At 52.9% G+C, this 9,022-nt stretch overlaps 1 protein-coding gene across 1 annotated transcript in view; it reads left to right on the forward strand.

Moving 5' to 3' along the window:
* Window positions 1-8,872: 8,872 nt before the first annotated feature.
* The window catches only part of OAT (ornithine aminotransferase), a 14,213-nt gene continuing 14,063 nt past the window's right edge, over window positions 8,873-9,022 (forward strand). Inside the window, exon 1 of the mRNA XM_014528867.1 lies at window positions 8,873-8,897. The gene's annotated coding sequence lies outside the window, so the exon portion shown is untranslated. The remainder of the gene's footprint in view (window positions 8,898-9,022) is intronic.

Consider the following 9,022-nt stretch of genomic DNA (forward strand, 5'->3'; position numbering starts at 1 on the left):
CCGGCCTCCTCCGCCCCAGGGTTCCTCTGGGGGGTCTGGGTGCTGGGCGCCGGGGATGCGGACACCCGGGACCCGGGACGGAGTCCTCACGGATGTTAGTTCACCCGCAGGGTAAGGCGCTCCCCGTTTCGTAGCTGACTGCTCCCCTGTTCACACTGGGGCGCTGGCCCAGACCCGGGGGTTTCTCCCTGGGACCCGCCGAAGCTGGGGGAGCTGCGTCCCTGCGCGCGCACCGCGCTGGGAAACGGACGCTTTTTTCAAAGCGTAAAACCCAACGTGTTTAGGCCTTCCTTTAGGATCCGGACTTGAGCACAATTCTTGTTCCAAACAGACTCTCCATGGAGGCTGGTGAACACGCACACGGGTGTCCGGGGCGTGAAAGAAATGCTTCCCGGGTGCGCGGAGCTCCTGGGGACGCACGCATATTCCTAAGGGATCCACTGCAGGCGCTTAACCAGGGCCGTGGGCCACCCCAGCTGCTGCTGCTGTCACCTGCCCACACGGCTCATTCCTCCGTGACGTTGGCTCGCCAGCGTCGTTTGGAGTTCTCTGCCTCTGGTTTTCTGTGTGGTGTGGTTTGTAGCCAGCCCATAGCTCAGAAACCCAGACGCCCCCGAGCAACGAGGTCCTGTATGTTTTATTCTCACCTTTGTTTGATGGAGGCCCACTGACATCGACAGCAATACCACCTTCCTTGTTACTTCTCGGTAGTCCGTGCCATTAATAATTACTTTTAACCGTCAATGACTTCCTATAAAGTAAAAGCACACTGTTGGTGTTATGAACTATTGCCATCTTTTTTTTTTTTTAAATTTCAGAGAGGAAGGGAGAGGGAGAGAGATAGAAACATCAATGACGAGAGAGAATCATTGATGGGCTGCCTTCTGCACACCCACTACTGGGGATTGAGACTGCAACCCGGGCATGTGCCCTAACCAGTAATTGAACCGTGACCTCCTAGTTCATAGGTCGATGCTCAATCACTGAGCCACGCTGGCCTGGCACTATTGTCATCTTGAAATATCAAGTTGTATTATGATCAGGAACGATAGAAAATCCCCATCCTTTCTCTCAAATTAAGTGAAGACTTCATGTTTATGTGACCCTACGAGATGTGAAAACATCTATTATTTAATTATGTAAGATTTACTGCTTAGACTCTTTCCCTTCTATTCTAAGGAAGAAAAGTGTCCCCAAACAGTGCATGGTACTTTCTAAAAGACAGTAGGGGCCGGATGAGATAAAAAAAAAAAATGCAGGTACTGTAGTAGAGCAGCTATTATCTTACTCGTTTTCACATGATCAACACTCCTTCAGAACTATTCATCGGTTCCTCAAAAGTCACGTTCCGTGGGTCCAGGCAGTCCAGGGGACAGAGGCCAGACCGGAGCAAGGAGCTGGGTTTCCCTAAGCTGTGGGGCGATGTTGTCGCTCTCAGGCACCAGGACCACAGACTCTGGGTAGAGCGAGGGCTGGGCGGCCAGGGAGGCTCGCTGCTTGTGGGCGAGCGCGGGCGCTGTCATTCCGGCTTTCCCTGCATCTACACTTTCTAGCAGAGCAAAGCCCCAGGGTGTGACCGTGCTTGCCCTGCATTCCAAGGCCCGGTGGCTTTCCAACCACATCCTTAGACTTGGCCTGTGATGTGTGTGTCTAACAAATGCCTTTGTAAGGGTTTCCCCCGGGACTGCTTCTTGCTGTCCACGAGCAAAGCTTTGACAGACTTTGTGATTATCAGATGTTGTCTCTTTGTGCCCCTCCCCCTCCAGCTGGCATTCACAAATAGAGGGGACTTTGACCCTAACCTGCTTTCTCACGCCATCCGTTTCAGACCATGGCTAGACACACACACAGCAGCTACACTCCCAGGCAGTATATGCAAGCACACACTTAGGGTCGTTTCATAGCACAAGCGAAGCGGCTTTACAGAATTGTTATTAGTGGCTGCAAATTAAATCAACACCCGATTTCCAGATTTCCAGGGCAGTATGGACTCCTAGACTCACTCTACAGGTTCTTCAGAGTCCGGAAGGAGCCTGCCCCGTGGCTCAGTTGGTTAGAGTGTTGTTCCAATGTGCTAAGCTTGCAGGGTCCATCCCTGCAGGGCACATACAAGAATCGATGAATTCATGAATAAGTGGGACAACAAATCGATTTCTCTCTCTCTGTCTCCCTTCCTCAGTCTAATCCAGGGGTCCTCAAACTACGGCCCGCGGGCCACATGCAGATACAAATATTGTTATTTGTTCCCGTTTTGTTTTTTTACTTCAAAATAAGATATGTGCCGTGTGCATAGGTATTTGTTCATAGTTTTTTTTTTAAACTATAGTCCGGCCCTCCAACGGTCTGAGGGACAGTGAACTGGCCCCCTGTTTAAAAAGTTTGAGGACCCCTGGTCTAATCAATGCATCATTTTTTTTCTTGGTTAATCCTCACTCAAGATTATTTTTCCATTGATTTTTAGGGAGAGTGGAAGAGAGAGAGAAAGACAGAGAGAAACATCGATGTAAGAGAAACATTGATTGGTTGCCTTCTGCAAGAGCCGTGACCAGGGTTTGGGCTGGGGAGGAGCCTGCAACCAAGGTACCTGCCCTCGACTGGAATCAAACCTGGGACCCTTTGGTCAGCAGGCCAGTGCTCTATCCACTGAGCCAAACTGGCCAGGGCTAATCAATCAATAATTTTAAACACACACACACACACACACACACACACACACACACACACACAAACATAATTCCACCTTAAGGCCAGTTGAAGGGAAGCATCTAACAGTCTAAGAAGTGGGAAGACACAGACTTCGGGAAAGAGAAACAGAAAGCAGCCCGCCTCCCTCCCCACCCCCAAAAGAGGGAGGAAACCCAGAGCCTGCTGTGGAGACGAGGAGAACCTTAAGGCCAGTTGAAGGGAAGGCATCTAACAGTCTAAGAAATGGGAAGACACAGACTTCGGGAAAGAGAAGCAGAAAGCAGCCCGCCTCCCTCCCCACCCCCCAAAAGGGAGGAAACCCAGAGCCTGCTGTGGAGACGAGGAGAGCAAGCGGCCAGCACTGAGATTGGCGACCTTTTCCTCCCGCTCTGACTGGAAGGCACGGGCGGTCCCGCATTGTGGTTTCACTGTCCACTTCCTGATGGTGATGACATTGCTGCTTCTCCATATGCCCACTGGCCACTTCCGTCTCTGTCTTCCTTAAGTGTTTCGTCAGATCTTCTGCCCACAGGTTACCCCTCCTTTACTGGTAGGTAAACTGAGTCCTAGGGACATTACCTAAGAGACAGACTCAGTGAGGCCGGGACGCGCCCAGGGTCACGCAGCTAAGAAGAGGAGACCAGAGCCTGAGACGTGGGCCTGGTAACTCCAGAGTGATTGAAAGTGTACATGGGGCTGCCAATCATGTGAAATATTTGATTAAAATCTTTAAAAACGATCTGAGAGCTGTTGGGCCTTTTGTAGTTCCCTGTAAAGTGTCAGCACTGGAAATAAAGGTGATTCTATAGCTCCTCGCCCCTCCCCTCGCCCCCTGCACAAAGTGAGTCCCTATTCTGTGCCAACACTGTTTTGGGTGATGGGAGTTTATTTGTTGATTTATTTATTTCTGTTAAAATTTGTTTGTATTGATTTGAGAAGGAGGGAGACAACAATTGCAGGGAAGCAGATTCTCAAAAGACTGAGAAACTGCTCCAGAGAAGGGCAGTTGTACCTTAGAATCAAAGGAGGCATCAGGGGGTTCCATGAAATCCATTGGTGGTAGACTAGGGAGGCGGGAGGAAGCAAGCAGGAAACCTCTGGGATTGGCTAACGAGTAAAATGATAGACACATGCTTCTTTCACATTGGTGGGTGCTGGAGAGCTAACATTGGCAGCACATGGAGATGGTATTCCGGAGACCAGATGACAATGAGGGCTCCGTGGTCGCTGCTCTGGGGGGAGGTTGTGCCCTGAGGAGTCTGGGAAAGGAGACTGCTCCGACCTTCCAAAGGTTTGTTATCTCAGGTGCAAAAACACAACAGGTGGCTCAGTTCAGGTCAAGGTTGACCTTTGGCAGGGAAGGTGCCGGCCTCGGACAGGACCACCTGCCATGACGCGCTTTGAGTTAAGTCTCCATTTCAGACCGGCCTCGGTGGGGACGTCAGCTCTCTGAGTTCGGAAGGCCGCCACACAGGCCTCCCCTGAGCTTGTCAGGCTTAGTGTGTGGCCCCTTTTTCATCCACAAAACTTAACTGAGTTGGAAATGATGTGGAAGGAAATGTCACATTGATAAGAGTGGTTCCCAGCGTCTGCGTTGCCGTGGGAGCATGTGTCTGCTTTCCCGCCCTCACAGATGGAGGGAATCAATAGAAATCAACTCCTCAGGAAACAGTGATGCCCGGATGCCCCGCCGTGGCAGGCGGCTCTGGGCTTCCTCACGTCTAACCCTCTGTCTCCCTCCGCATGGTCTCCGGGCAGAGACCAGCCCAGGCCCCGCTCCTCACACTGAGCGACCCCTTCCCTCTCCTCCAGCTCTGCCCGAGACGGCCTGACATGGAACATGTAGGCCAGTCTTCTGACCCAGCAATGGCACTGCTAGGACTTTAACCTACAGATATGCCTTCGTGAAGGGTCGCAGACAAGGTTATCTGTGGAGACACTGCCCAGCAAGATTGGAACCAGCCCAGCTGTCTGCCATATGGGGCTGTTAACGCGGCTGTAAACAGAAGACAGAGCCGCCTCCCCAGGGCTTGGGAAAGCGCCGGGCGGCAGCGGCAAGGTGCAGAGAGCCCGCAGGTGCGGTGTGAGAGAGCGGGAGGAGACCGGCGTGTTGGTGTGGCTTCTGTTTGCACAGACACGCAGGAAGCCAACACACAGGGTTGTCCACGTGGGCGTGGCTGGGAGGCGTGGGCTGGAGGAAGTCTTCTCGGGTGGGCTTTATAATCTGCCTTGATTTGAACATGAAACCGCTGCACTAACTGTTTACGAAACAACGAGAAGTTGCTGGGGGGAGAAAATGCCAGAGAAGACATTTTCTGTCTTCTCTGCCTCACCCCATAACATAGAAACAGAATTTCCGGAGGATGAGGCCCAGAAATCAGGATTTTAAAAAGATTCCCAGGTGAGTCTAATGTGCAGCCACGGTTGAGAACCACTGGTCTAGACTGAAACGGATTCGGACTCAGAACAAAAGTCAGCTTAATCAATGCAATAAATCACACCTGAGGTGGCAGGGAGCTGGGCTAGACTGAAACGGATTCGGACTCAGAAACAAAAGTCAGTTTAATCAATGCAATAAATCACACCTGAGGTGGCAGGGAAGCGTGTAATTTCTCAGCCCGAATTTAAGGATTGAATTAATGGTTATTACTCAAATCCTTCTGGGAGAGAATCTGTGTCAAAAGGAAAGAGAAAGCCCGGATGCCTCTGTTGAGGGTGTGACAGCCACGCGTGCAGAGGGCGCCGTGACTGAACCCCGGGGCTGGCACTGTTCGCTGTCTGTGCCTCGACGGTCCGAAATGCTGAGCTACTCGTGGCAACATTCTGAGCAAACTAAACCTTATGTGTCTTCGACAAAGGTGAAATGATGTGTGATGCCATATTCTATCTATTTAATACCATTTAACTTTGAAGTTAAAAAACACCTTAAAACCCTACTTTTTTAAGTCAACAATTTTAGGAGAAAACTTTGAATTATTTTACGTTAATTAATTATTATTTTTTACGATAGTTCAACAAGAAAGAGTCAGAATTCAAGTTCGCCAAAGAAAAGTAACCAACGTTATCCAACTCCGGGCACTCCGAGTTAGCCTTCATGCAGTCAATAAAACATCCTTGCGAAATACACTGGGCTTCCTAGTGCCCGGATAGATAAGGGTGTGAATATTCAACTAGTACTTGAGGTTTCTCTTATTTTATTTTGAAGTCAATGAGCAATGTAAATATTTTCCAAGTAAATGTTGCTATTGACTCACTACTTAACTTTTTGTCAAAAAATGTTTACTTCCACCATTTTTTTTTGTTCCGAGTTGACGTTCTTTCTGCTGATTAAATATCCCGAGCAGGGAGCATGATGGGTAGACCACCTGGCTTCTTGGCCACCCTATGTCCTATTTCGTAAGACCGGCTGGGGCCCTTCGCCTGGGACCTTGGATTTCCCTGTCGTAAAAAGTGTTAGGTTAGGTCTTTAAAGCGTTTCAGCTTTAAAATCGATTATGCACTCGAATCTGTAAGTCACCTGTTCAAAATAACATAGTTATTATGGTTCCATATCAAGAATTAGCTGACTTTTCAGCTCCACAGCCAAGTCCCTTTGTAATCATTTGCTATTGAGTTGACTTCAATAGACTTCACCCCTAGCTGTGCGAGCCTCACAGGGCAGGCTGGCCGCCATCCCTCTGCTGGTATTTCCTGTTCTCTCCCTGCTCAGCCTTCTGGGCACACAGCGTCTCCGTATGAGACCCTCTCAGAGGCGCCCCTCTGGACGCAGCTCTGTTGTAGAGCTCAGGCCCCATGCTAAGAACTGGCCACCTCTCTCTCTAAAAGAAATCAATAAAAACATTAAAAAAAAAAACAATTCTTTTAAATGTAGCGGCTGCTTCTTCCCACGGTCAGAGGTGCAGGTTTGCGTGCACACCTGTTGCAGGTGCGTTTCCCGACGTCCCCTCCTTGCTAGGGGCCCGCACGCTCTCGCCTGGTGCGAAACCACTGCAGCTTCGGGCACTGGGCACTCAAGGGACATGTGCTGACGGGACTGAGGAAGCTGATTTAGGCGGGATGTGCACCGCGGGGTCAGTCTCTCTCTTTCAGCTGCACGGCTCCCGGGTAGTTGGATATTGGGACCTGTGGATAGGTTTAGGGGCTCGAAAACCTTTGCCATGTACGCTCCGTCCTTCCACGTGTCCAGGCTGCACAAGTAAAGTACATGCCAACGGAGCCGTTCGTTCTGCTTCTTGGCTGAAAACAAGCTGCTTTCAAGTCCACGTCCCCGAGGCCGAGTGAGGCTGAAAAAGAACGGTTAGGAGAGAAGCTATAAAATATTACCATGCTCTCTGTACCTATTGCATTTTTCCGATAAGAAAGAAGAGATAAAACCCAGACATTCTCAGCAGTTTCTTGCCTACGGAAGCACTTTTGTTAAAGAGTCCCTTATCTCTGAGTCCCAGAGCGTCCCAGCCTGTGCCACTCACACATTGGCTGGCCGGCCCCTGGCGTGAACTCATAGCCTGGGCCCCTGGCTTTGTAATCATTCCAAGAGCTGGGCTTGGCTCACACACCTGCCCAGGTTGGAAGAGCAGAAACGTGGGGAGATGATTTCTCTCTGACCCCTGGGGCAGAATCAGCTAACTTCCAGTAATTAATCACACTGTTCAGGGTAGTGGAGGGAGAGGAAAAAGAAAAAGAAAGAAAGAAAGGAAAAGAAAAAGGCACAGGCCTGCTCTCAGGGAGTTCCAGTGGCTTTGGTCTAGGGCAGGCGGGAGTAAGTGACGTTGGTCTAGGGCAGGCGGGGCCCAGGAGGACAGAATCCCTTTTGGGGTCCTGCTCTGGGCAGCTGCAAACCTGGGCCCTGCCTCTGTGCCCGCACCGTGTTCCGGCCCCTGCCGTGCAGCTGTGACTTTCCTTCCTGCTCAGCGGCTTATGTATGTCCAACGTCTGCCATTTGCCCTCCTACCCCATCTTCTCCCTGCCCTTCCCCACCCTGTCTGTGTCCCCGCAGGCTCACCCGCAAGGACTGCCTTCCAGGGCTGGCACCGGGCACTCAGCCTGGGACCACCCTGGCAGGAGAGGAGGGGTTGGAATCTTGATCCCCGTGGGGTCACTCGTGGCCGTGGCCCAGGCAGGTGTGGGTTCTGGAAACCTCTCCCTTTAGGCCTGGGACTGACAAAGGCCCCCCAGGTGCACTGGCCTAGCTCACGTCACCCTCTGGTTGACCTGTCCCCAGCGAATGATGAACAAGCAGACCTCAAGGTTACATTTGGGAGCTGCTACCTGTTCCCGCTGGGAGCTGGACTGATCACGTGGGTCTATAGTGGAATGCGGTGCCCAGTTGGGTCTCTGTCCCGGCTCACGTGGGTCTAGTGGACCGCGGTGCCCAGTTGGGGCTCTGTCCCTGATCACGTGGGCCTAGTGGACGGCGGGGCCCAGTTGGGTCTCTGTCCCTGATCACGTGGGCCTAGTGGACGGCGGGGCCCAGTTGGGTCTCTGTCCCTGATCACGTGGGCCTAGTGGACGGCGGGGCCCAGTTGGGTCTCTGTCCCTGATCACGTGGGCCTAGTGGACGGCGGGGCCCAGTTGGGTCTCTGTCCCTGATCACGTGGGCCTAGTGGACGGCGGGGCCCAGTTGGGTCTCTGTCCCTGATCACGTGGGCCTAGTGGACGGCGGGGCCCAGTTGGGTCTCTGTCCCTGATCACGTGGGCCTAGTGGACGGCGGGGCCCAGTTGGGTCTCTGTCCCTGATCACGTGGGCCTAGTGGACGGCGGGGCCCAGTTGGGTCTCTGTCCCTGATCACGTGGGCCTAGTGGACGGCGGGGCCCAGTTGGGTCTCTGTCCCTGATCACGTGGGCCTAGTGGACGGCGGGGCCCAGTTGGGTCTCTGTCCCTGATCACGTGGGCCTAGTGGACGGCGGGGCCCAGTTGGGTCTCTGTCCCTGATCACGTGGGCCTAGTGGACGGCGGGGCCCAGTTGGGTCTCTGTCCCTGATCACGTGGGTCTAGTGGACCGCGGTGCCCAGTTGGGTCTCTGTCCCTGCCTGCGGCCGCCCCTGGAGACGCGCGGCCGCACACAGGGCTGGGCGGACCCTCCCCTTTGGGACAACCTGCGTAGGTGGCTGGCCCTCTCCCGCCTGTTACCCAACATCCCGCAGAGAGAGACCACATGATGTCCAGTCCCTTCCGAGCTTCGCGTGACACTGAGCTCCGAGTTTTGTAACAGGTGTGGAGGGCGCCGCAGACGAACGGACGGTGCATTGCAACCGTTTAGGTCACCTACGCAGCGACGGGGCGGCGGGGTTCTCCGGCCGCCGCGGTGGCTGCTGGGGGTGGGTGCAGAGCCGCAGC

This window comes from Myotis brandtii, unplaced genomic scaffold (genome assembly GCF_000412655.1).
Source record: "Myotis brandtii unplaced genomic scaffold, ASM41265v1 scaffold656, whole genome shotgun sequence".
NCBI classification, from domain to species: Eukaryota; Metazoa; Chordata; class Mammalia; order Chiroptera; family Vespertilionidae; genus Myotis; species Myotis brandtii.